This window comes from Xenia sp. Carnegie-2017, unplaced genomic scaffold, assembly GCF_021976095.1.
Source record: "Xenia sp. Carnegie-2017 unplaced genomic scaffold, XeniaSp_v1 HiC_scaffold_6, whole genome shotgun sequence".
Lineage (NCBI taxonomy): Eukaryota > Metazoa > Cnidaria > Anthozoa > Malacalcyonacea > Xeniidae > Xenia > Xenia sp. Carnegie-2017.
In genome coordinates, this window is record NW_025813526.1 from 1,688,925 (window position 1) to 1,711,939 (window position 23,015).

General features: G+C 34.4%; 1 long non-coding RNA gene across 1 annotated transcript; it reads left to right on the top strand.

The window, feature by feature from the left end:
- The first annotated feature begins 316 nt into the window (after positions 1 to 316).
- Positions 317 to 22,750, top strand: LOC124457842. Its single transcript, XR_006952830.1, has 3 exons — positions 317 to 327; positions 11,489 to 11,495; positions 22,673 to 22,750. It is a non-coding gene; the product is annotated as an uncharacterized LOC124457842 (long non-coding RNA).
- Positions 22,751 to 23,015: the final 265 nt, after the last annotated feature.

The window sequence follows — 23,015 nt, forward strand, 5'->3', positions numbered from 1 at the left end:
AATCAGCAGATCGTTTTCAAAACATCGGTTTAATAAATTGTTTGAAAATAAGAACAGTATTAAGGTCACTCCTTGTCAAAAAATTTTTTTTATAACACATGTAATAAAATTGATCCAAAATTTTTCTTTGTTAAAAAAATAAGGTTGTTTTTAATAATTGTCAAAAAATATATTGTGCTCATATATTCATTCAGAAAATATGTTGGAAATGCAAGAAAATTCCTCTTCACAAAAATTTAGAGTATTTTTTGCACAATATGGATTATTTTACTGACTTATCAATTGATCCAGATAATTGCTGTGGTTATCGTCGATTTGTAATTAATTGTAAGATCACTATTAGTTCAGTTTATGTTAGAACAAGGAAATTCTGTTTGGATTGCACATATAGTTTTCCACATTTTTCTGCATCATGTTCATAATCTTGAATATAACGCAATTTTTGCCTTAAAATTTTATTTTCATTTTGAATATCTTTACATAATTTTTTTAATGCATCAAGTGTAAAACTTTTGTTAACATCAGCCATCTCAAATAAAAAATTATAACAAAATTTTCTCTTATATAGTTATATCTTTTTCTTCAAGTTTATTTATCAATATTTTATTTATAACAATCAACTCATTTCTTTCTTCACGTAAAGAATTTGTTGAAAATTTTTATGTCAAGTTATGTCGCAAGTGACTGTGCTATATTATAGGTGATAAGATATAACTGATATTATTAAATTGATGTAAAACACTATAGTCATGTTAAGAGAACACTTCCTCACCGCAATGCATCATTGGTAGAAACGGAAGTAGGATGTAGGTAGAAACGGAATGGCAAAGTTGCAAGTCAAATGTAAACGCCTAAAACCACTTCTGAATAATTATACATAAATATAGCTTGTAAGCGCTAGTTCGGGAGTTCGGAAAAGTTGACCTTATTGGTACATGAAGTGGTCATACAAATTTGATAAATTAGCAGCTGTATTGCAGAAGACAATAAAGTTCGAAAACACAGTTTAAGGATTGACGGTTGTCCGTAATCTTAACAAGATCAATTTAACTATTCCGTATCGCGAAGAACCATTGCTTGGAACGTAAAATCGTGCACGACCACTGTAAATATCCTATTGAAGTGTTAAAATATTATATTCAAAATACAGTCCTATCCTTAAAGTGAATTTTGAGAACAGTGAACCAGCACTTCGCACAGATTGTGTGAAACGTGGTCCTTCGAGCCGGATCTAGTACCAGTATTCAAGAACACAGAAATAGGATGCAGGGTTGTTCACGATGTCAGAGCTGACAAGAAAGCAACACTCGATGAGTGAGCACAAATCGTATGCCACAAAAGTTGCGAGCAAGGTGAGAAGTATGGTAAACAATAATGCGCTATTAAGGAAAGTCGAACTGGAACAAATGCGGCTTGTACTCGTACAGAAATTAGATACAATTTCGAAGATGGACGATGAGATTAAGAGCTGGTTAGAAAAAGATGAAGATATTTCGGCAGATATTGACGGCTCATTGGAATACAGTCGCAAAGTTTTGGGCGCTTTGGCCGAAATCAACGAAGCGCTGAGCACGCTAGAGACAAACAAGCGAAATGAGGAACTCGCCAACACATCGGCAACTATGGTATCCAGTGGAGCACGCTGCCGAGTAAAGGTGCCCAAACTGGCAGTGAAAAAGTTCTCGGGCAAGATACAAGACTTGCGTGGATTCTGGGACTCCTTTGAAAGTTTAATTCACAACAACGACGGATTGTCTGAGGTCTACAAATTCACCTATCTGAGGGGACTGGTGGACGAGCTCTGACTTCGATCAATTATGCAGAAGACCTGAAAGTGTTAGAATGGAGATACGAGAACAAAGTGATGGTGCAAAGAGCACGTGTGAATGATATGATGAACCTAAAGTCTGTGTACAACAAGAATGATGCGACGAGGCTGCGCAAGTTCATTGACGCCGTGGAAACGAATTATCGAGAGCTCGAGGCGCTAGGTGTAAAGGAGGAGATATATTGTGAGATAGTCCAGCGCAATCTACTAACAAAAATACAGGAGTCATTAAAACTGACGATTACCAGGGGAAGGGACTAATTAGAGTCGGGCATGAAAGATTTTGTCGATGCGTTTCAAGTCGAAGTGGAGCTGCGGTAATGCCACAAATTATCAGTTGGGGAGAAGGACTAAGATCAACGAAGAAAACGACAGGAACCAGGAATAGCTAGCGGATTGTTTGCCAGCCGCAACAATCAATTGTTTTGTGCTTTCTGCTGTGGGGAGCACAAACACGTAGAGTGCAAGAAGATGACCGGACGGACAAAACGTATGCAACTTCTTCGTAAGTTTAAAAGATGTTTTGTTTGTATAAATAAAGGTCATTTAGCAAACGATTGTGGTGCACGTACTAAATGTATTGTATGTGGGGAGGGTCATGTATCTATATGTGACAAAGGAAAAAAGGACAAAGAGAAGGCGGAAAAACAGAGTGGTATCACAGAAAAAACAGAGCAGGTAAATGTGAGTAACGTGCACTTGAGTACGAAGAATAGGGTAGCTTTGAGAACTGCGTAAGGAATTCTTGTAGGTCGGAATGGGAAGAGAGTGCTTTTTGACTTGGGAAGTCAGAAGTCTTTCGTGACAAACAGGGCAAAACAAGATGCGAAGTTTAACCCTATATTAACCCTTGTAGCAAATATGCTACATTGGGCAACACTAAAGAATTCCTACAAATTTTGCAATATTTTTTAACTTTATTCACCAGTGTAGATTTTTTGCTACATGTTTGATGCTAATTTATATTAATAAAGCATGTAACACCCCCCCCAGCTACTATTTTTTACAAATCAAACATGGCGGATCACGAAAGAAGGCATGTGCGACAATCTGAGGCAATTTTAATTGCATTTACTGTTTTGAAATATGATGATTTGTTCCAAAACCTTTGATATTTTCAAACAAGGGCCTTCTCTAGACATTTCGTTTCATCTTTTGTTCTGAATAAATGCATCTTTATGTTCATCATTTTTCAATGAAAATCCTTGTTCCAAATCTGCTACATTGGTCAATAATTGATAAAACGAACTACATGAAGTATTTATTGTAAGTTGAGTTTTTGTTAAATTTATTGAAATATTGCCTATTTAAAATCAATCTTATGATACTTTTAACATATTAACTACTGTATAGAATGAAATTTCATACTATGGCTATGGTTTGTTCTAAATATTAGTTGATACATTTTATAAATGTATTGATCCATATATGTTTTTTTAGATGTCAAATCGCTTTGAAGATATAAGTGAGATCATTGATTATGTTATTGGTTCAGAGAGTGAGTTGAGTGATTTATCTAGTGATGATGAAGTAGATGAATGGCAACCACCTGGTGATGACAGCCAAGTTGCCAAACAACATGATGATAACATGGATATCCCGGCTACCATTCCTGATGATGAGGGTACAAGCATTGATCATCGTAGTACAGTTTCTGAAGAAGTGCCCCATGGCTCAACTGCAAGAAGAAAAGAAAAACCAAAAAATTTATATAAGTTTGACAAGCAAAGAGCATTTGTTCCACCTTCAAACCTTGAATTCACAGATGCACCACTTCAACCTGAACCCAAAGATGACAGTCCCTACAACTACTTCAAATATTTTGTGACCAGCAACATGTTTGAATATTTGGCTGAAGAATCCAATCATTATGCCCATCAAAAAGCAGGGTTTTCACTACAAGCATCAGCATGTGAACTTGAAACATTTGTGGGTCTGTTTTTTCATATGGGATTGGTGCAAATGCCTGCTGTTGGTTGCTATTGGGAAACATACATCCATTATAATCCAATAGCTGATGTGATGTCAAGACAGCGGTTTCAAAAGCTTGCTTCCTATATGCACATTGCTAACAACCTAACAGTAACGGAGGAAAATAAGAATGATAAAGTCTGGAAGATAAGGCGATGGTGTGATGATTTAAATTCAAACTTTTTGAAAGTTAGTCCATCTGAAAACCAATGCATTGATGAAGTTATGGTTGCTTTCAAGGGAAGATCAATACTAAAGCAATATCTTCCAAAGAAGCCAAGAAAATGGGGATTCAAGCTTTGGGCTCGATGTTCATCAACAGGGTTTTTACATGTTTTTGATATTTACCAAGGAAAGAATGCCAGAACTGAAGAAGAAAGTAGTGTCTCTGGATGTGGATTGGGTGGAAATGTTGTTTTGAAGTTGTGTTCAACTCTTCCAACAGAAACTTCAAAGTCTTTGCTGACAATTTTTTCTCCAATTTTGAAATGGTTGCTGAACTAGAAAGAAGAGGATTACATTATGTTGGTACAATCAACAACAATCGTCTTCATGGGGCTCCTCTTAAATCAGAGAAAGAATTAAAAAAACAGGGGAGAGGGTCAGAGGACAGTGTTGTCGAGACAACAAGAAATCTCTCTTTGGTTCGATTGTATGATAACAAGTGTGTCACAATGATCTCCTCCTATATTGGTAATCAGGATGGTAATAATGTACAGAGATATGATAGGTCAAAGAAACAGCATATTAGTGTTAATCAACCATCGATTATTGCGGTTTACAACAAATCAATGGGAGGAGTTGACCTTATGGATATGCTGTGTTCGCTATACAAATATAAGCTTAGAAGCAAAAGGTGGTATATTTACATCTTTTATCATACTCACAATTGCACTGGTAAATGCATGGCTCCTATACAGAAGAGATTGCAAAATTCTTAATATCAGAGCAATGCCATTGAGAAAATTTCAAGCTATGGTTGCCTTTGCCCTGTGTAATGTAAACAAACCACAACGTGGACGTCGGTCAATAGAAAGTGCAAGAAAGAAGAGAAAAAAATCAGTAAATCCAGCACCAGTAGAAGATGTTCAATTTGATGGTGTTGATCATTTGCCCATTTATGCAGAGAAACGACAACGTTGCCGAAAGTGCACGGATGGATTTTCACTTGTTATGTGTGGGAAGTGCAAGGTTCATTTATGCTTGAACAAAAATCGTAATTGCTACACTGCATATCATAGAAAGACATGCTAAAATTAATGTTTTAATGGCATATATTATGTTTTTTTAGAACTAAAACTATTCACTGAACCTTGAGGCTACTTACAATATATATTACCTGAACATAATTAATGTTAGTTTACACCTTATTTACCAATGTAGCATATATGGTACAATAAAGAAATTCTTGGAAAACATGATAAAATGATTTTTTTCTTTTTCGTATGGTTAGTTATGCAAAAAATAAAGTGATAACCAAAGAAAATTTTTTTTCAGAAATAATTAGTCACTATGGTTAATATAGGGTTAATGTAGCAAGGCGGGAATGGTTAGAGGTCAACACCTTTGGTGGTGGAACCAATGAAGGTAAGATGACAGAGGTCATCAATTGCGACATCCCATCAGTTAGGGGTAATTGCAAAATTCGTTTAGAGGCATTAGTAATTCCACGTATTTGTACGGTAAAAAATGAGCATATTGAGGTGGCTAAGGAGCAGTATTCTCATTTGAAAAATTTGTTTTTGTCAGATGTAAGTTTGAAGCTGGAGATGTTGGAAGTGGATGTTTTGATATGAGCAGATAACCTTTGGGCTTTTCAGAAAGGAGAAATAATTAGGGGCAAAAAGATTGAGCCAGTTGCGATTGACACTTATTTACGATGGGTTGTAAGCGGTCCACTGAAAGGGAACTTGAAAATTAAAAACACACATGTTAATTTAGTTTTGCAAACTGCAACACAAAATACAAACAGCATAAACAGGCAGGTTAACAAGTTGTTGGATTTAGAAACACTTGTTGTCAGGGAAACTGACGATGTGCAAGAAGCCTTGTTAGATAAAATTGAGTTTATTGGGCACAAGTACTCTGTTAAATTGCCGTGGAAGCAGGATCATGGGCATTTAGCAAGTAACTATGCCAATAGTTTAGCACACATGAAAGAACAAATTAAGCGCTTGTCAAATGAGCCTGATTTTTTAAAGTAATATATAAAATTATTAGGGATCAACTAAAAATGTGTGCCATTGAAAAGGTTGACGATTCAGAAGCGGGGATGAATGTTCATTATCTTCCCCATCAAGCGGTGATACGTAAAGAAGCCAACAACTAAGCTAAGAATAGTGTATGATGCATCATCAAAGGAGGGTAAGAAAGGGACTTCTTTGAATGACTGTCTTCATGCAGGACCATCATTAACACCGTTGTTGTTTGATATATTAATTAGATTTAGGGAGAACACAGTGACTTTGATAGGAGAAATAGAGAAAGCATTTTTTAATGTAGAAGTAGACAAAGCAGACAGGGACTATTTAAGATTTCTGTGGGTTAGAGATGTGACTAATGCTAATTTAGAGGTTGTTGATTACAGGTTTTGCAGAGTAGTGTTTGGATTAAATGCTTCGCCATTTTTACTCAACGCAACGCTTAGGCATCACATAGTGCAATTTGCATAATCACATCCAGAGCTTGCTGAAAAATTGAATGAAGGATTTTACGTTGATGACTTAGTTTCCAGGGGCAAAAGTGCACACAATGCATCGATTTATATGAAAAGGCGAAATTTAGAATGTCTCAAGGCGGGTTTAAGTTAACGAAATGGATGACAAATGACGAAAACGTGCGAGCGCATATAGAACAGCGTGAATGTGAGAACAATGTCGTGGAGGCGACAGATCCAGACGATGAAACATTCACACAATGGAGTTTGGGAATCCAAAATAATGTTGTTAATAACAGTTATGTACAAAGGTTGCCTGTATATTCCTGAATGGTAGCGTTTACCTTACAGTGATAGTGTAATATTACCTTTTGATACACTTGCATAAAGAAATCTTCTCTGTTTTTTAATAAAAAGTTTATGGAAGATACAAAATTTTTTTCTGTGAGTAATTTTGTAAAAATTACTCTTTTTACAGTCATGTTGTTAAGTCATTATGATTGTTAGTTCTTGTCAGTGAGCATTTTTCTTAAAGGTGAAGCAAAATGTGTGACTGGTTCTTGCATTCCATATCTTTCTGATGGTTTTCATGTTGAAGGACTACCAGATGACATTCGCCTAAAGAAGCCACGACAGTATGGCTCAAAGGAAATACAGAAAATCATGGACTGCCAGGATAGTATTTCCTTCATTCTTTAAACGTCAGAAGGTGCACCTTTGCAAGATTTTGGTGAAGACTGCAAGGCATTGCTTAGTAATGTATTCGGAAAATGTGACTTTAAAGTATCAAAAGAAGATGTGAAGGTATTGGATATTAATGAGACACATAGCATTTCTGAAATCGAAGAAATAATATCAACACACTGGAAAGTGTTATGTCCATAAGCTTTGACAGAGTTAAAAAAAAATTGAATGTATATGTGTCTCAGGCAAATCATTTTGTTTTGCCTGTGTACTGTGATGATGAGGAAAGTCAGTTCTGGCTTTTTTTTCATATACGGGATCTCTACAATCTCTGCAGCAGATAAGCGCAAGAGGTAAATTGACAGGATGTTGGCTAAATCATGAGTCAGGCAATACCTTCCATCTTATTAAAAAAAAGGAATCAATCTTTGGAAAAAATATTATTAAGGACAATGGCAATGTAATTTTTGAGACTCATAGGTTAACTGATTATACCCAAACCTTCATATTGAACAAGTCTTTTGAATGGAAAGTTACTCAAATTTTATCACAACAGGGATATATATAGTTTTCAATTTCACACCAATGAAAAAAATTCATTGTTTACGATGGTAACAGTCAGCACTGCAAAATGTGCATTGTAATCAACTCAGTTTTCAGTTTTAGTTGGATTGAATATGGTTTTTTAAAAGGTAATATTTTTCTATTCATATGTAAGCCATGCAGAATGTCTAATTCTATAATTAAATTTTAGAAGATTAAAGCCCAAAAGTAAAAACTACATTTTATACAAAAATAATTTTTTTGAGGGGGGGGGGTTTACCTTTCACCTACACAAAGACATGCACAATTCACTGGATAGGCTAATAAGATATCATATTTGTTAAAATAACTGTAATAATTGAGATACTTCTGCATTAGTAAAAAATATTTATGTTTGTGCAATATGTTTTACACGTCTTGCTATTGACAATGCATTGCAACCAGAAGAAATAGCTTTGGACAATTGAGTTAATTTCTCTTGCTGGCGTAATGCACATGTTTCTTTTATTGCAGGGAGAGTAGTTACTTTATGTAGCGAGACGCCAAAGTCTAAGCAGTCTTGCTGACTTAAGTTGTTGTCAATACTTCCACATAAAGCTTTGACTTCATTAAGATTCAGAAATACTGGCACCCAAACTTTTTTCTTTTCTTTCTTTTTCACAACAATGTTTTCAACTCCAAGACCTCTATGAGCAAATCCACAAGAATGCAACAGTTCTATGCCTTCCCATATCTTAATTAACAAAGATATCCACTCGGCAAAAGTGATTCCATGAGTGTAGCACAATCCTTCCAAGGACATGTACACTCCAGTTCCTACATGACCATAAACTTTTGTTATTAAAATGAATGGCTTTTCATCCCGACAAATACCAATTAAGATTGGAAAACATGGATGAGATGGTAAGCTAAGAATAGCTCTTGCTTCCTCTATGACATCAAACTCAGATCTCCTCAATGCAACTGCCATTCATCTAAACCAACATAACTCCATGCTATCAAAATTACCATTTGGGAATGAATATGTAAGCTTAATTTGGGAATGAATATGTAGGCTTAATTTGGGAATGAATATGTAGGCTTCATTTGCGAATGAATATGTAGGCTTCTTTGATGAGGAACGTAGCAATTCCAACCGATTGATATTCATGCAATCAGGTAATCCACATAGCATTTTATTCTCAGTTGAGCAATCTATGAAATGAGACAAGAAAATAAAGTTTGCTCCATGTCAAAGGTAGTTCTTCTCAAGATGGAAAATCCCCCCCTCCCCTACCAAAAAAAAGGTTCTCAATATTATATACAATTAACACCAAAATTTAAGCCCTTCCTTAACTTATTCTTATCGTGTGCCTCTGAAATTTATGTTAATTAGGGACTGCGCTAGCTATTTTAAACCATACCATTTTCCATATGACATTGGTTAACACATTCAATGGCGTCGATGTGGCTAATGCCAGAATAAAAGTAGACATGATTGCTATGAATTCGCTTCACTATAGGAAAACACTTTCGTACAATGAACCCACATTCTCGAACAGATATACTCTTATATTTATTTCTCAACACTTTTAGAACATCTGAGCATTTTACGCGACAAATGGAATCTTGATGAAACAGAGTTGACAACCTATAATAAAGTCATATATAACGATTAAGGACACAAGCGACTGCGATAACGGATTACCGGTTGACAAAAAACACCACAAGTGGAGACATTCTCACCAATTTGCACGAGCTTCTCGAAAGTGAGACGGTTTATATTTTCTTCTTGATGCATCTTTTTTCGGCATTGCATCAAATCAAATGACATAAATGGGCTTTAATATGGACGGGCAGTACAGTACATAAGAGTATGCGAGCATATGTAATGTCCATTGTTCATTTATAGATAAAAACAATAGTACCCGCTCGGTGATTGGTCTATAGCCGTGTTTGCATTAGCCTGTGCAAACCGATTTCAACTCAACCAATCAAATCAATCTATTAACCAAAAAGAATTTGCATATCGATGTAAATTTGTCTGTTTTGAATTATTGTTTCGTATCATTGTATACAAGAGGTAAAAACTGTTTTTAATGTTTGCACCATTGCACTGGCTTATGCAAACCTTGAAGCTGTTTGTGAGAACTCGAGCAGATGCAATCGTGCAACCTAAGACCTTTGGTCTCCTGCTTGCACTGATATGCTCTCAAGTTTTTCCAAAGGTCACATTGGTTTGCATAAGCCAAATTGTATTTCTCAGATGATATATGGGCATATGTGACGTGTAAAGATCTAATAAATGGCCTATATTAAATTAACACCTTATACATATTAAACTCCTCTTTGCAACGCCACCTGAGACGGGGCGGGTGGCTGAATGGTTAATTGCGTGAGCTGTAAGCCAGACGGCGCGGGTTCAATCCCGGCTCGTGGCACACCTGGCAATGTGTCTGTAAACCTAGCCTGGGTTGACCAAAGCCATGTGAGGGAAATTTTGTAGAGGAAACTATGTCCTCGGATGGACTGTATCTGCATCTGCAATGTTGCAGCCTTGTCACAAACGTGTCACGCTGATATCAGCGTTGTAGTTGCGTGAAAGGTACGAGTGATTGTAGTCTGGTCAGCTGCCTTCACTATAATTTAAGTAACCAGGATGTTCCACTTTGTGGAACCCTCATACGTCGAAATCGACGGAGTCCATTATTAATTATAGTGGGTTAACAATTTGGCTTATAAGAAGTTTAGTTTGTCTTAGTTTTGTTATATTTGTTCACACAAACAACTAATATACACGTCTCTCTTTTCATTTCGCTGCACCACAACATCTAGAATTGATGAAACGCCCTGGCCGTTGATAAATTAATTTACGGTACCAACGAACACTCAAAGTAAAGCAACATATTTATCATAAATGTATTCCACTTTTAACATTTCGAGAATTCCGCTGCGTCGACATTTTCACTTTACGGTGCTTTTTGTGAAATAACCAGCACCGCATAATCCAATATCATCGAGCGTATGTGATTGTTACACAGAAGTATGCAGTAGCCAGTAGCAAAGTTTTGTTACAGCAAATAATTGACAGTTGCGGCTTTAAATTTTTTTAACAAATTATGTTTTAAATGAAATAATGATTTTTTTTAGTTAGTGCATGGACCCTTGTAGCATAGACCTTATTGGTAGCAGAGTATGTAGCATCTTATAATAAAAAAAAACCCCAAAAAAGCCGATCACGTTCTTTTCTTAACAACAGAATGTTACTTCAGAATGTGATTGTAGGGAGGGTTGGTATTGCTTACAGAATATTTGAAGCTCAGGGCAAGAATGCGTGATACATAATATGTGCAATGATTACTGTAGGCGTGCAACATGACAAGAGTGTTTGATCTGTAAAATAGCTTACGTGTTCTGTGAAATGGCAATAGTGCTCAGTAACGTAGATTAATAATTTTGAGTTTTATATTATTTCAATCCAAACACGTATTCGGTTTCATTTCTCATTCACCTCTTACAGCAGCAGTGCCATCAAGGGTGCCGAACCAGACAGCACTCTCTCGTCAGCATCGTTTCATTAGCTTGAACATCGGTAAAGTTAGTCATCTGTTTGGAGTTAATCTCGAGCAAAATATGAAACATAGGAAGGCTTATAACGATAAAAAACAAATTGGATGATTTAGATGGACAAATCATGAAATTCGGTGTTTTCAAAAACTCGCCCCAGACCCCGTTGATCAACTGACAAAGCTTTGGATACGTCTCGGCTATTTTATAGATGATATGAATGCTCACAATTTTAGATGAATTGGGTTGGGTAGACAGAGCTAATTGGTTGGGATATATGTTGCATATAAACTCTTACTTGTAAGACATTGATAAATAATAAAGAACATAGTTCTCTCAAAATTCAACTACAGGTGAAAACTTCCGGTGTTGTACAGAAAATGACTGTGCACTAACATGACGTCACAAAACCACAAATGTTTGCGTGATATCAGTTATTATACTAGATACATGAACAACTAAATTGCATAATAAGTAAGTACATAAAAAGTAGCTATTAGTTTGCGAATAGTAGCTATGTCGTCTATTCAATGTCACTGTCCACTTCTGAGAGCTCTTCGATGTTTTCTTCTTCAGTATCGGATTCCTCATACGTTGAGCTTTCAGATTCATTGGGAATGTTGACATCATTGGTCAAGTTGACAATCTCAGCATGGAGAAGAAAATTTTCTCCAAGAGGAAGTTCAAAACTTTTCTTCAAGCTGAACAACTCATTCCGCAATTTGGTTTTAAATCTCATCAGTTAATGCTTTGAACCAAGCATGAATTCATCGCTGCTCAAATCACCAAGATCAGCAAGTGCTTCCTCAATTTTTTAGCTAAGATTGTATCAGGGCCCATGGACCTGCATGAAGCATAGACCCACTTTTCTCAGGGGCGAAGCCTACCCAATCTTTTACTCTTACAAGGCAAATTTGTCAGCAAAGTTGTTAATAATTTCTTTAGAAAATCAAATCCATTTATTGTTTTCCCAGTGATTGAATACAAAAATATTTGCAATGTAAAAGTAAAAAAGTGCTGGATTTGCCATTGCTTTTTCATGGACTGCATATAAAGCTTGTTTTCAAACTATTCACCCCAACCCCCCCCCTCCCCTTCCCACAATACTTTTGAATAGGCTTCAAAGTCCTTCATGATGCAATAATTACGTCTCCTACTTTGTTGTTAGACTTGTTATAATGATCAACAAAATCATCTGCTTCATCTTGATCAGCAAACTTAAGGCAGCCATGGTTTGGATAGCAAACTATTCCCTGCCAACTTTTTACGAGTTAGACCAAAGCAAGCATCCATGGAATGAATAGCCACACCAGTCTAAAGAAAACAAAGCTCTTTAATAAAATAAAATGAATTTTATGGTAAACATGTAACACTTCATATTTCACAACAACTTTAAATGTTTTGATATTATATAAGACAAAAAATATATAACTTAAAATAGTTCACAAAGCAAATAGTAGGAAAAAAGAAATCAAATACTGACTTGTGGGCAAAGAGGGCAAATTCTATAATCAATCATGTCTTTTTGTATGAACTTTAATAATCTGACTTCGTGTTTGAAATATCTGACAAAAAATATTGTATAATCAAATTCTTAAGTGATATAATATATACATTCAAACCTCCTGTATCAAATGACCCTTTACTAAGCAGATACTGTGTAAAATCCAAAACTTAATCTCATATAGATAATAATAATGAAAGTATAATGATGAAACCTCAATTAAGCTGACACTTTTATTATGTCCTTCATTATGACACCTTCAAATTGAAGTGCAACAAAGTCCCCACAATGGCAAACTACAAAATGAAGTGTAACAAAGTCCCAACAATGGACAACTACAAATTGAAGTGTAAAAAAGTCCCCACAATGGACAACTACAAATTGAAGTGTAACAAAGTCCCACAATGGACAACTACAAATTGAAGTGTAACAAAGTCCCCACAATGGACAACTACAAATTGAAGTGTAACAAAGTCCCCACAATTGACAACTACAAATTGAAGTGTAACAAAGTCCCCACAATGGACAACAACAAATTGAAGTGTAACAAAGTCCCCACAATGGACAACTACAAATTGAAGTGTAACAAAGTCCCCACAATGGACAACAACAAATTGAAGTGTAACAAAGTCCCCACAATGGACAACTACAAATTGAAGTGTAACAAAGTCCCCACAATGGACAACTACAAATTGAAGTGTAACAAAGTCCCAACAATGGAAATTGAAAGGAAAAGTGTAAGAAAAGTTTACAAAAGTGGACAGGAAAATGTTAAGTTATCAATACGTACATTGTTTTCTAATCATAATTAAAATTGAAATCATGCAGATTTAGAACAAACAAAACTAGATTCATGGCATAATAAACCAGTAGCGGATCTAGCGTTGGTCAAAATAAATTATAGCTGCTCAATTTCAAATACAAACATTCATAAAAACACTATTGGTTTTGAATTATTAAAGAATATAATTTTACCAATGGACTTTTCTCTAAGGGGTTAAGAAATGTGAATATCTTCCTCAATGTGCCTCAGTAATATATTTTGGCTTACGCTAGAATCGCCACTGCATTAAGGCTAGAGCCTGGACTGCAGCTGGTTTAATTGTGCATTTTGAGAATGGGAAAAAATGCATTTTGCAGACTGTGATGTCTAAATTTATGGAAAACGTCGAATTAAAAGTTACTCTAATGTTTACAATGCACGATTTGTTATAAAAATATAAATGCAAAATAAGAATTTGTGAGGAGCGCAACTTAGGTTGCGAAAGCTTAATTCTGTACCCATAGGATTGATGTCTTTCAATTAGTAATGCATAAAAGGGATGGGTGCAGAGAAGTGTGCATCCCTCCGAGCCTTTGTTTGATGGTACATATGCAGGAGAGGTGACAATTTCCCTACAAAATCAAAGGCAGATATTCTGGGGGATTCAGGGAGCTGCGCACCACTCTAAATTGTCTAACACTCAGAAAATGCCTATTGTATTCTAAAATGGTATTGCCTAGTGTAGCTTTTTATTATAAAAACAGAGTAGAAAATCAGGAAATTGTAGAGTAGAACTGAGCAAAGAGAGCTTGTCATTTCCAGGGCAATTACATAATTCATAATAGCACCTTTTGCAACTGAGTTACTATCATACAAGTTTACATTGAAACATTAAAATTGAAATAAATTTCTAAACGTGAAGTAACCAGTTATTTTGTCATGTCAACTCTGTTTGCATGTATTTTCGTGTCCCTGGTTTGACATATGTAAAAGCAACTGTTGTATCCATGTTTCACTTGTCGTTGGCAATATTTGGATACATAATTTATAAAGCTTTGTCGATTATTTAATGAAATACTGTACAGCTATACAACTATGATTTCTAATTGACAGAACTTCATAAAAAATTTTAAGCTAATAATGCTTTCATTTTGTAAGGTTCACTTATCTGCAAGCCAAAAAATCTACCATCGCCAGAGACTGTGACACATTAAGATAGGACAATGATTCACCCCTTTAGAAAATCTGCCCCATCCTATCAAATGATAATTGATCCACCCCCCCTAAAAATTCCAATATACCAAGCAATTTTCATTTGATAGAGGACATTGACGATAAAAAAATTGACAAAATTGAACAAGAAAGTCTGGGGTATGTTACAGGAACAAGTAACTACCAAAGTCTCATCGAAACTATAAAGCGTCCCCCTACCTCTACCCATAAAACCACTGTGATCTCCTGCATTCAAATGTTTTTGAAACATATTAGATGAAATAAATTTTATCTTTCAAAATACCTACATGTTATTAACAACAACAAGTGTCTGAGGATGACTTTGAATTAACATTCTGTCGGATGAATTAACATTCTGTCTGAGGATTACTTTGAAATAAAGTCGAAAATTTACAGTTTACTTCTCGTCTTGTTTTGATTCATATTTTGCAATCTCAAGATGTCTTGTTTCTTCAGAATTTGTTTTATATTATACTTTTTTAAATTGTCGGCTGGTCATGGTTTTTGGTCTCAACTCCGAAACACCGACTCTGATTTACATAAACTATGCATACGCTATCAAACAACAACAACAACAACATAATTTTATTTTCACTCTTGAAGTTCTTACAACACACTATTACAAGTCCATATTACAATTTCTTCAATTTGGAGTGAGGGCCACCTATAATAACCAAATATGGGCTAATCGAGACAGGTGACCTTAGAATAATATAATATGTTTAATATAATAAAGATAATATAATATAGTTATACTAATTGAAGATAGAGCCATTATTTATAAATAGTAAATAATAACTCCATCTTTCTACGGAAAAAAAATTAGTTACAATAATATTGATCAAATAACCATATTACAGGATAAATAACATAGCTTGTAGATGACTGACATGCTGTTTGACATGTATAATTTGACATAAGATAAAGAAAAGTAAATGAAAATTAACACGATTCATATAAATACAGTTGTACACACGGATGTAAGGTGATAAGAAAAAATATTCAAATATATATACATATAAGAATATATATAAATATAAATATTACCAAACTTTGAATCACACAATTCATTTGAAATTAATACTTATCAATTAATCGAAGTTTTAGTTTCTTTTTGAAATAGGAATATTTTTTTAGTGATTCATCAACACTGTTCCATATCTTAGTTCCAATAAACCGTATATTGAACTTTCCATAATTGGTACAAACTAAAGGTAGAGCATAATTTACCTTAGAAGCTAACCGAGTATTGTGGCTGTGCGTGCTGCTCCACTACTAGATTAAAGAAATCATTAAATTTTTTTGGAAGTTTTGAATTGTAAAAGTTATATAAAAACAAGGTCGTATTGAGATAGACAATATCCTGAAATTTTAGTAAATTTAGTTTCTTGAACAGAGGAGTGGTATGTTCATCAAATTTGGAGAAAGTAATTGTTCGCACAGCTTTTTTTTGCAAAATAATCAATGGAGCTATAATGAATTTGTAGTTATTTTCCCAAACTGCCACTGCATAAATAAGAAAAGGATAAATGATAGCATAGTACAATTGAATTAAGGTCTTCTCTTCAACAAATGTCTCAATTTTGATAGAATACCTATATTCCCAGCAATTTTTCTTGAAAGCTCATGTACATGATCTTTCCATTTAAGATTTCTATCAATAATAACTCCCAAATACTTAATACTTTGTTTTTCCTTAATTTGTATTCCATTTATCAAAATATTTAATTTTTTAGTACAATTTTTTTGGGAAGGAGAAAAGAGAAGGTAAAATGACTTATCTACATTGAGAGATAGTTTATTAGCAGAAAGCCATTCACTAACAAAAATCAGTTATTCATTTTAATTTCCATATCTATTAAGCTTCTATCACAGCAAAGTAAATTTGAGTCATCCACAAAAAGATGAAAATTTAGCTGAGGGGCACAGTTGCAAAAGTCATTAATATATAAAAGAAAGAGTAGAGGACCTAGTACAGAACCCTGAGGAACACCACTAGGAATAAGTTTAGCGTCAGATACAGTATTATTAATGAAAACAAATTGAGATCTGTCAGTTAAATATGAGTGGAACCATTTCAAGGCTATACCCCTAATTCCATAGTATTCTAGTTTTCTAATCAAGATATTCTGATTAACAGTGTCAAAGGCCTAAGCTAAATCTAGGAAAATACCACAAGAAAAAAGTTTATTTTTGATAGTTCCTGAATTTTATCTATAATAAGATGAAGGGCATGGACAGTAGAATGATTGGATCAAAAGACAAACTGACCCTCAAAAAATATCTCATATTTTTGAAAGAATTCAACCAGTCTACTATACATTAGTTTTTCCATAATTTTATTAAAAATTGAAAGCAAAGAGATTGGATGATAATTAGATATGTCCGCTCTGTCACCGTTCTTGTGAATGGGAATTACTCTTGCTGTTTTTAATTTGTTTGGAACCATGCCAGTAGAAAATGAATAATTAAATAAAATCTCAAATGGTACAGACACTAAGTACTTTAGCAATTTTAAAATATTAACTAGAATACTAAAAGGGCCTGTTGATTTAGAAGCATTCAATTTATCAATAATACATTCAATTTCGTTGGTTGTCACAGGGAAAAGTACAAAGCTATTAGCCAAAGAATTTGGCATAAATTTATCAAATGTAGAGTCCACCCTAGGAATTTCAGCAGCAAGCTTTGGGCCAATGGTAACCAAGTAATCATTAAAAGCATTAGCAATGGTGATTTTGTCAGTTATTTTTACATTGTTAATGTCAAGAGTAGTAGGAACTATTACTGACTTAGTCTTAAAATTGACTATTGACTATTCCTTTCCATGTCTCTTTGAGATTACAATTATTTGTTGCAAAATAGTCTCTATAATACATTTTTTTGCTTATTTGCAACAAATGCTTCAGTTTATTTCTGTAATGCTTAAATTTAGTTAAATTACAGTCATTTCTAAATTTTATATATTTCCTACAAAGGATATTCTTCCTAGCAATAGAGACCCTTATGGCTTTAGTAATCAATGGTTTTGTTTGTAATTTTAATTTCCTTTTTAAAGTCTTTATTGGAATATGTTTATCAATGACTTCAGTTATATTAGTATAAAAAGAATCAAAAATAGAATCAACATCACGGTCATATTTCAAATATTTTCTGCAAATATTTTCTGCCAATTGATACTCAGAACCTCTGCCAATAATCTTTCTCTATCAAACATAGAATAATCCCTCTTGTAAATCACACTTTTAGTTGTAGAGTGTGGCAATTTCTTGATTATTAGAAAATTTTGCAGATGATCTGCTAAATTACATAACAAGTTACCACTGATGGTGTCAAATTCAATTGAATTAAAAAAGATATTGTCAATGAGTGTAGCAGAGTAATTAGTTATTCAGGTAGGTTTAGTTATATGTGGTTGAAAAAAGTATGATGCTAGCGTATTAATAAACTCGCCAGTTGGATTTTGCGATTCAAAGTTCAATAGATTTAGGTTAAAGTCACCCATAATAGAACATAGTTTACATTCATTGGAAATGTTCCTAATAGCAGTATAAAAGTAGTTTGAAAAATTTTATAGATTACCATTAGGGTGTCTATAAATCACAGCACAGACCAAATTACGTGTTTTGCAGTGCATCTCTTCCATAAAGCCTCAAAATCATTAGTAGTTTGACTCAAATCATCTCTTAAGTTAAATTTCATATCATCCTTTATATAAATTCCTACACCTCCAGCTTCAGAAAGGGTAGGTTGAGAAACAAACTGGTATCCAGGAGTAAAAATATTACCAATAACATCTCTATTATGTTTTATCCTAGTTTCTGTCAATCCAACAATATTAAAATTATGTCGAAGCTCTGTTAACAATATTTGCAGACTGTCAAAATTAGCCAACAAGCTGCAAATATTACAATGTTGTATAGAAAACTCATAATTAGGAACAGTATTTTTATCAAGTATATTACTATGAAACTCATTGGGCCTATAATAATTAAAGTTTACACTAGAAAAATCATTATCATCAGTATCAACATAATTCACGTCTGGGAAATCATTCAAATGAGAGATCAATTCTAGTCTAGGTAGTTCATTAAAGTAATCATCTCTTTTTGAAGAACGACAACTACTGCACTAGCTGAATAAACATTGGTGATACTATTAGCAAAATGCTCTCGCTGCGAGCTTGCGAGGAGTATCAGCTCGCGTTGCCAATTTCCACTCTTTGTTTTGCTTCATAATATATTACATGGCGGTTTGTTTTTGTTTACAATATGGCGGCCGTTGTCAATCGCCGTATTTTGTTATTACTGTATTTAAGACGTCGTATGCGAAGATGCAGTATAGAAAGCGTTTTTGGGTTTGACCGATATTCGAAAGACGACAACAGCATGGGGGATACTTCAGATTGGTAAAAGAAATGAAAGAAGTAGATCATGAAAGCTATTTCACCTACTTCAGAATGCTCCCTCAACATTTTGATTTTTTACTGTCTCTGGTCGCGCCTCTTATCTCTAAATGCAGCACAAGAAGGGATAGTATTTCTCCGTCGGAAAGGCTTGCTTTGACTTTACGTTATTTGGCGTCGGGTGACAGCCCTCAAAGCTTATCATTCAGCTACAGGATTGGTTTGACAACAGTACATAAAATAATTCGTGAAGTTACAGAAGCAATTTGGTCTACTCTCTTTAAAAAAGGGTATATTAAAGCTCCAGAGAGTTCTTTTGAGTGGGAAAAAGTAGCAGAAGAGTTCGAACAAGGTGGAACTTTCCTCACTGTTGTGGAGCCATGGATGGAAAGCACATTAGAATGCAAGCTCCCCCATCAGCTGGTAGCAGATATTTCAACTATAAACTGTGGCATAGTATTGTCCTACTTGCAGTTGTATCAGCTGATTACACTTTTCTCTTAGTTGATGTCGGTGATTGTGGTCGTCATAGTGATGGTGTGTTCTGCAGAATTCCCAGTTTGGTGAAGCACTAGTAACAAATCAACTAGGTCTACCATGCCCTAAACCACTTGCTGGTGCCCATCCAAATGGAAAGATTCCTTACATGTTTGTGGCCGATGAAGCGTTTCCATTAAGATGCAACATTATGCATCCATATCCAGGTAAACACCTGACAGAAGAAAAAAGGGTTTTCAATTACTGCTTGTCAAGGGCAACAAGGATGCTTTTGGAATAGCCGCATCACTCTTCCGCATCTCTTCCGCAACGCGTACCTGCTGGATCTAGGATGTATTGCCCACCAGGATTTGTAGACAATGAAGACAGGTAAATAACCTTTGAACTAAATTTGAGAATGATTCTAGATCTTTTTTAAAAATTTAACATACTCTAGATTTTGTGTTGCTTTTACTCGTTGAAAACGTGTAAAATGACTCAAACAGACATAAGATGTAACATGTTGTAAATGTAGTTCAGTATGGAATTTCACTTCATCTAGAGTTACATTGTAGTTATGAGAATATTTAGCTGATTGATAACTCCTAGTTTTACCCATTTGAAACAACTGTATACTCCATCCAACAGCCTTTTAATTATTTCTCTTTTAATTTGAAGATCAGGTAATTTAGTTGCTGGCCAGTGGAGGCATTTAACAGAATGTGAGGCTACACTCCAGTCACTGAATAGACAAGGAAGCAATTTTTTACTAAAGATGATGCACAAGTACGAGAAGAGCTTACAAATTACTTTTGTTCAGGAACAGGTCAGGTTTCATGGCAGTTGCAACATGTTAGGTCAGATGGAAATGACATAAATGAAACCAATTCTTTATAATTTTATACCTTGTGTTAAATAAGCCATTACAGTCTCATAGCAAACATGCTATGACTCTTGTTTTGTTTGTTTTGTGTAAAAAATAATAATAAACACAATTGTACTTTAATTTTGTTTTTCAATTTTGCATTATGCAGATTGCTTTGTCCATTAATTGAATGAATTTAGATAAACAATTAATGCACAATTACATTTATGATCAAATTGATCCACAAGGTTTTGTAATCATTTACTTTTTTTAAGTTGTACACTTTAAATAGTTATAACACATAGGTATTTACATAAATAGAATGTTTTGCTACCTCATATATTAATTATATAAATTAAAAATCAACCATTAAGCAAATTCAATCAACATAATATGTTGAGAATACAACCTCAACAAGCAGAAATGAGGGTTGGTCAATATTCAAGATCAATCTTCAGAGAGTGGCAACTCACACTCCATCTGAAACAATACTTCTGTGATTTTCATCTTTGCCAAAGCTTTATGATAATTGTCAAAGCTTCTCAGTGTGTGGGCAATTGAATTTCCAAAAGAAGCTGCTGCATCTGGTTCACTTGAGCTGACATTACAACTTTTCTTTTTATTATCTTCCTTTAACAAATTTCAAGATTGCTATATCAATTTCCTGATCAACATTTTTTCTTCACTGGTGATTTATTCACACCAATTGATAATTGATCATCGTGCACTCTTTAAATCCAAGTTTTGTGAAATAGTTTGATTGTTGTTTGTTACTTCAGAAGAAGCAACTTACAATATGCTACTGCATGGTAATGATGAATCAATTCTATTCATTTCAATGCTTTCACCTGTCTCAGAAAAACCAGCTCTTTCATTTTCACTGCATGTTGGCACAAAACCAATGTTACCCAAGCTAGCTCTGTGTGAAATGCAGTATCTAACAAACTGCATATGGTTGAACCACTTCCATCTAATAGCTTTCTTTCTTCCTGATCCAGATGGATGTCTTTTACGTTGGATGTTTTCTGAAAACATGTCACGAAGTCCATTCCATTTTGTTAGACAAACGTGAACTAAATATTAAAAATAATGTCAGGACCCACAAAGCAAGGGGTTAGTTGTCATTATTTTTCAAAATATCTGGAATGTAAAAAGGATAAAACCAGAAAGGAAAACGCAAATAATTTAAAATTTCGAGCACACTGGGAAGGAAACTAGCAACTACTGTGAAGGTACCAGAGGATTTATCCTGACATTCATCCTCACAATCATCACAGGATTCACCACAACATTCAAAATTAGAATAAAGTGTGAAGTTGACACCAGATTCATTTTAATATAATTAAATAACATCAGTTTCAGAACCAAAATAAAAAACCCTATTTTTTGCTACAAAAAAGCAAAAAATGCACACGTGTTTGGTGCCATTGTAAAGACCAAGTTGTTTAGACAACGATTATACTATTTTTATTTTGGTCGAACGTCTTGGAGACAATCTACAGCCTTTTAAAGACTACTTCCGCTTTTGTCGCTTTACGTTAATTAATTGCGCGATGTTTACAATGCATAAATGTTGACATATAAAAAGGCCTAATTTTCAAGAAGTAAACACACTACCATTTACTTGTGTTTCATATCATGTGAAAGAACGTGTTCCAAGGATTCTAAAATTGTCTTTATTATCTTGGCCCAAATTCTAGGAGCCAATCTAAAACTTGAGAAAGGTAGAGCATTTTTGCATTAATTAATATGCATGCTGTCATGTAGCATTATTTCACTAATGTCTAAATATGCCAGGTTTTGAACTAGTTAACACGCTGCGATATACTCGTGTTTGGTATCAGCTTAAAGATCTTGTTTTGAGGGTTACAACTATGGTTTTATTATCCTGGCCCAAATTTGTGGAGAAATTCTACAGCTTAGAAAATACTTATGACTTTTGTGTTAATTAATATTTGCGGTACTTAACTGACATGTATATATATATACCTAATTTTGAAGACGTTAACACGCTGCAACATACTTGTGTTTGGTATCGTCTTAAATATCCTAATTTGAGGATTACAAATATGGTTTTATTATCCTGGCCTAAATTCGTGGAGAAATTCTACAGCTTAGAAAATACTTATGACAGTTGCGTTAATTTATATTTGCTGTACTTAACTGACATGTATATATATACCTAATTTTGAAGAAGTTAAAGGTCACCTGAAATGCAAAATTCATATTTCTGTTTATTTGACATATAAAATGTATATATTGCGTAGACTATTCAAAGAAAATTTGAAAACAATCCCATGATTATTTTAAGAGATATCAACGTGTGAATTTGTGTTTTTTTTGAATAGAAGTAAGAAATATTCCGTCGGTTTATCGTCGGAAAGTACTCGTGACGTAATAGTTGCCATTGACATTTCGCGCGAGAAAGCGGCAAATATGAATTCATAAATAAAGTTTGATTTTGATCGGCTATTTTAAGATGGTTTACTGTGTGGCATTTAACTGCAAAAATGGTTCTTCTAAGAACCAATCTAAGGCAG